Source organism: Salmo salar, chromosome ssa11 (genome assembly GCF_905237065.1).
Source record: "Salmo salar chromosome ssa11, Ssal_v3.1, whole genome shotgun sequence".
Taxonomy (NCBI): Eukaryota; Metazoa; Chordata; class Actinopteri; order Salmoniformes; family Salmonidae; genus Salmo; species Salmo salar.
This window is the reverse complement of record NC_059452.1, coordinates 93,757,092-93,763,885: the sequence shown is the minus strand read 5'-3', so window position 1 is coordinate 93,763,885 and position 6,794 is coordinate 93,757,092.

Here is a 6,794-nt window from a genome sequence, read left to right as displayed (position 1 = left end):
CGGGCTGCAGCGTTCTGGATGAGTTGTAGGGGTTTAATGGCACAGGCAGGGAGCCCCGCCAACAGCGAGTTGCAGTAATCCAGACGGGAGATGACAAGTGCCTGGATTAGGACCTGCGCCGCTTCCTGTGTAAGGCAGGGTCGTACTACATGACCAAAAGTATGTGGACACTTGTTTGTTGAACATCTAAATTACTTCTATGCTCGCTTCGAGGCAAGTAACACTGAAACATGCATGAGAGCATCAGCTGTCACGGATGGGCCAGACGGATTACCAGGACGTGTACTCTGAGCATGCGCTGACCAACTGGCAAGTGTCTTCACTGACATTTTAAACCTCTCCCTGTCGGGGTCTGCAATACCAACATGTTTTAAGCAGACCACCATAATGCCTGTGCCCAAGAACACTAAGGTAACGTGCCTAAATGACTACTGACCCGTAGCACTCACGTCTGTAGCCAAGAAATGCTTTGAAAGGCTGGTCATGGGTCACATCAACACCATTTTCCCAAAAACCCTAGACCCGCTCCAATTTGCATACCGCCCCAACAGATCCACAGATGATACAATCTCTATTGCACTCAACACTGCCCTTTCCCACTTGGACAAAAGGAACACCTATGTGAGAATTCTATTAATTGACTACAGCTCAGCGTTCAACACCGTAGTGCCCTCAAAGCTCATCACTAAGCTACGGACCCTGGGACTCAACACCTCCCTCTGCAACTGGATCCTGAACTTCCTGACGGGCCGCCCCCAGGTGGTGAGGGTAGGTAACAACACATCCGCCACGCTGATCCTCACCACGGGGGCCCCTTAGGGGTGCGTGCTGAGTCCCCTCCTGTACTCCCTGTTCACTCATGACTGCACAGCCAGGCATGACTCCAACACCATCATTAAGTTAGCTGATTACGCAATAGTGATCACCAACAACGACGAGACAGCCTATAGGGAGGAGGTCAGAGACCTGGCCGTGTGGTGCCAGGACAACAACCTCTCCCTCAACGGGATCAAGACAAAGGAGATGATTGTGGACTACAGGAAAAGGAGGACCGGGCACTCCCCCATTCTCATCGAATGGGGCTGTAGTGGAGCAGGTTGAGAGCTTCAAGTTCCTTGGTGTCCACATCACCAACAAACTAACATGGTCCAAGCACAGTAAGATAGTTTTGAAGGGGGCACGACAACACCTATTCCCCCTCAGGAGACTGAAAAGATTTGGCATGGGTCCTCAGATCCTCAGCTGCACCATTGAGAGCATCCTGCCTGGTATGGCAACTGCTCTGCCTCTGACCACGAGGCACTACAGAGGGTAGTGCGTACAGCCCAGTACATCACTGGGGCCAAGCTTCCTGTTATCCAGGACCTCTATAACAGGCGGTGTCAGAGGAAAGCCCTAAAAATTGTCAAAGACTCCAGCCACCCAAGTCATTGACTGTTCTTTCTGCTACTGCATGGCAAGCGGTACCAGAGTGCCAAGTCTAGGTCCAAGAGGCTTCTAAACAGCTTCTACCCCCAAGCCATAAGACTCCTGAACATCTAATCAAATGGCTACCCAGACTATTTGCATTCCCTGCCCCCCACCCCCCTCTTTTACACTGCTGCTACTCTCTGTTATTATCACTTTAATAACTCTACCTACATGTACATATTACCTCAAGTACCTCGACTAACCAGTGCCCCCGCACATTGACTCTGTACCGGCATCCCCTGTAAATAGCCTCGCTATTGTTATTTTACTGTTGCTCTTTAATTATTTGTTACTTTTATTTTTTTTATTTTTTTTTGTATTTTTCTTAAAACTGCATTGTTGGTTAAGGGCTTGTAAGTAAGCATTTCACTGTAAGTTCTACATTTGTTGTATTTGCTTTATGTGACAAATAACATTTGATTTGATTTGATCTCATTCCAAAATCATGGACATTAATATGGAGTTGGTCCTTCCTTTGCTGCTATAACAGCCTCCACTCTTCTGGGAAGGCTTTCCACTAGATACTGGAACATTGCTGCGGGTACTTGCTTCCATTCAGCCACAAGACCATTAGTGCGGTTGGGCACTGATGTTGGGCGATTAGGCTTGGCTCACAGTCGGCATTCCATTTTGGCCTTCCTGAAACTGTTGCCACAAAGTTGGAAGCACAGAATCGTCCAGAATGACATTGTATGCTGTAGCGTTAAGATTTACATTCACTGCAACTAAGGGGCCTAGCCCGAACCATGAAAAACAGCCCAAGACCATTATTCTTTCTCCACCAAACTTTACAGTTGGCACTATGCATTGGGGCAGGTAGTGTTCTCCTGGCATCCGCCAAATCCAGATTTGTCCATTGGACTGCCAGATGGTAAAGCGTGATTCAGCACTTCAGAGAACGTGTTTCCTCTACTCTAGAGTCCAAAGGCGGGCAGCTTTACACCACTAGACATTTCCACTTCACAATAACAGCACTTTCACCAGGGGAGCTAAAGCAGGGCAAATAATTGATGAACTGACATGTTGGAAAGGTGGCATCCTATGACGGTGCCACGTTGAAATTCACTGAGCTCTTCAGTAAGGCCATTCTACTGCCAATGTTTGTCTATGGAGATTGCATGGCTGTGTGCTTGATTGTATACACCTGTCAGCAACAGTATGGCTGAAATAGCAGAATCCAATCATTTAAAGGGTTGTCCACATACTTTTGTATATATAGAGTAGCTGTAGCCTATTTATGCAAATGGTCAATTTTGGGGGGCTCCCAAGTTGCGCAGCGGTCTAAGGCACTGCATCTCAGTGCAAGAGACGTCACTACACACCCTCGTTCAATTCCAGGATGTATCACAACCGGCCGTGATTGGGAGTCCCATAGGGCGGTGCACAAATCTGCATCGTCTGGGTTGGGGTTTGGATGGGGTAGGAAGTCATTGTAAATAAGAATTTGTTCTTTATTTACTTGCCTAGTTAAATAAAGGTTAAATAAAATGAAATAAAAAATCCAGGCCTGGGCTGGGCTATCACCTAATTCAGAAATGTGTTCAATGGCACCAAAATATGGCAACATGCGCTATTGCAATTGCCCTTCAGGAGCAAGGAGTCTGATTTGCAAGAAAAAAAAACATAACTCATGGTCTTAATGGCAGAACATATTATAAATTATATTATAAATTGACATCTTGTCTTTCATTAATAACATGTTAATGTTCTAATTTATGACAATAACAAGTCAATTTTACATGTGACATGTCACTGATGGTTTCTACTGGTTTACATTACGCAGTGGTCAATGTAGCGTAATTAAGTGATGGGTTGTTTTTCACACTCGTTGCTGTGCGTGCGCGTAGGAGTGGCCACGCGGTGCTCAGTTGCAACTCGCTATGTTTTCGCCCATGACCGGTGCGCTCGGCTCCTCTTCTCGCTCAAACCAAGAGTCCACTCCACCTCTTTCGAATGTCCTGTCTGCTGGCAGGCGCCCAACCGAAGTGTGTGGAAATGACACCGCCAGGGCGGCAGAGATTTTCCTTCATTTCTCTCCTTCCCGATCGCAGACGGGCTGACATTGGCTAGAAAGTGGAGCAGCTCGTCAGGGACAATCAATGCGAATCGATCGAGCTGTGCGGTGGAGGCTCCGAGCTGGAAAATAACGCGGAAGCTCGAGAGAGGGAGAGAGAGGGGAGGGGTTGTTCTAACACTGGTACTCGCCAGCCAACCCTTCTTCCGTACACAAAACACCCGCTTACAAATATACACACACAGTGAATAGTAAACCTTTATCTGTCACCAAATGCAGCAAGGCTGCGTTTACTATGAAGTGTAAGCAGAGAAACTTCATGCGTAATGAGCAATGCATTTATGTGAATTGTGTTCACATCCTCAAAAAGAAATAACAAATAATGTAATTGGTCAATGCTAATTGTAATTAACATCCCCATGACATGACCTATTAAAATGACAAACTTTGTCATCAATGTTGAAGCATTGCATAATGTTTAAACATTGGAATTATTCGGACACCCAAGAGCCATCTGTTGACGCACCAAACATAGACTTAAGTAATGTGTTTGAAACCAAAGTGGAATTGTTACTCATGTTTAATGGCTAAATCACAAATGAAGAGCATGCGACAGGTAGGCCTTAGCATTGGGATGAGCACCTCATGTAGCCCTGTGAATCGCTTAGTTTTGGTTTCTCGTGACTACTTATCTCCCTGTTTGTTTAACTCAACGTGCCATTTGTTGTCACCCAGCCAAGCGCGTATTCTCTCCATATAGGTTGGTGTTTTGAGTGGGCTGTTGGTAGCAGTAGCACCTTTATAATTTATTTAAATACCATAGCAAAATGTGATAAAAAGTCATCTGCATTCCATTGCTTTTGTTTGTTTGGATGATTATCTCTTATAACGACTTTTATTTTTTTGGTTTTAAGATGATTATTACATTTTTTATCTCTAGGATTCTGTTTATTGAGTGGCCGTGCAGCCAAGGGTTCCGTTCTAGGTAATTGCACAATGGTCGCATCCATTCCCCCACGACGTGCATAAATTGGACACGCATTGCTTCGTAATCCCTGGTGTCTAGCATGGCTCTGGCAATATGCCTGGTCTCACCCTATCTCATATTAAGCAGATGCCAAACCCCTCGTCATCATTTGCGCCTTTGGAAATTACTTTAATAATGCCAACCACACCGACTCCAAGCTCTGAGGCATGTGCATAGTGGTGTGGACCTAATGTGGGACCATCAACTCGATTCTGGATGATTCTTTTCTGGAGCAGATGGTGGGGGGACGATGACACATAATTACAAATCATTTGTAGACTGAAAATTGACTGCAAGAAGCCCAAACAGATATGTTTGACTAAAACAAAATCATTTCGAACCTTGCTTACATTTGTATATGATCAAGGGTCTCTCTATTATGCGTGGGAATACCTGGGAACAGATTTCTTGAATTAAAATCATTTGGAGCTGATTTCCTGATGTTATTACAGTCATTTATGTTCAACAATGAAAATTCTACACAAAAGTATTAGACTTTTTTTGCTCAGAAAACTTGGGGGCCAAATAAAACCACACGGGCAGCCAGTTGGGGAAGCCTGATGTAGGGTGTGCATGTAAAATAACAGCGCGTTGGCGTTTGCACTGCAAGTGTTCCATATTTACCACGTTACCAAAAGGTGGTGTTGTGACACTATTTTAACTCAACTCTTGCAATTGGTCACATAGGCCTACTCATTTCAAATTGATTGAAAGCACGCAGACTACAGTCCTCGCTTGAATTTGGTATCCTGAAGAGCACGGGGCTTTTCCATGTACAATGCCCAGACTGACCACATTCCTGTCCGCTCTAGGCTTGTCTACATTCCTGCTCTTGACCCTCAGAAGTCAATCTTTCGCGCTCTCTCACACACACATTAGGCATCAAAGTTTTAAAAATGACATTTTTTCACGTGGTGGGTGGTGAGTCAGTCAGAGAGAGAGGGGGGACATAAAGTGAGTGAGTGAGTGAGAGAGAGTCCATGGGTAGGAGGGAGCAGCAAGCTGTGACAGGAGAAGTTCTGGTGGGCGCACTGAGCCCTGGGGCTGCAGCCACACTCAGCTCTTTGTTGTTTTCTCTCTGTGCGAAGCGAGGCAGAGTACTTTCCTGAGCCGGCCAGGGGATTAGTGTTACACGGCCTCCTCCAGCTGCACACATGACCAGCGCCACAGGAGAGCCCCTAAAAACAACCTAAAAGTGGAGTGAGTGTAGGGAGAAAGAGAGAGATGAACGTCCGGTTTCTCAGACACTGAGGAATGTTGCAAGCTATGCAAGCTCTCCAAACAGTGCAGTCCCCCTTTCCCACTCCCCCTCTGACCTGCCTAACCCCACATCACTACCTCACCTCTATTGTTTTCCCCATTTTACACCTGTCTTAGTCGAGGCTCATCCCAATCATCTGGCTGGCCCGTCTCTGTGGCTGCCCCTGATCCACACCTCCTCCTCCTGGCTCATCAGTCCCCTCAGCATTGCCAAATTCAAGGACACAGACATTGGAGAAGGGTATTGGGCCCTGGAGTGAAAAAAAAAACATTTTTGTAGGTGATATGGGTACATTTTTTCACCAGAAAGTATAGGATGTAAACATGCTGTGGAGTAGACTATACCTGAGCCTCATCGCTCCAAGCTGCTGGTGGTCAACACTGGTGGGATGTTAAACAAGGATTTGCTGTTCAGGCAGCAACCAATCACATGCTCATTCTCTGCACTTGGAAGGTAATAGGCCACAAACTACCCATAATATGTTCATATAGGTTATAGGTCATATCTATATAATGACTGTTTGTGGTATCTAATAACATTTAACTTAATTTATACTTCCACAAATCCTATAAATTCCATAGTGACTAGCTGATTGTGGCCCTCATGAATGGCACAAGCAGTTAGGTACATTATGAAAAATCAAACTAACATGTTTGCCAAACCCAATGATAGAGCCCCATCTAGTGGCACAAAAATATTGAAAAATCGAATTTAGGGTCATGGTGAGACAGGTGAACAGGTCCATGTATATTATGCTGATCGTGGCCCAGCTTTGTTGTTGTAGTCTTGCTAACAAGTCAGGACAGTTGTTTCTGAAATATGACATAATGCCAACTATCAGAGCAGCGTAGCACTAATATATACGACTGGAAATCATAGTCCCTGGTTCGAATTCAGGCTGCATCACATTTGGCAGTGATTGTGAGTCCCATAGGGTGGCTCACAGTTGGCCCAGCATTGTCCAGGCTAGGCCATCATTGTAAATAAGAATGTGTTGTTAATTAACTGACTTGCCTAGTTAA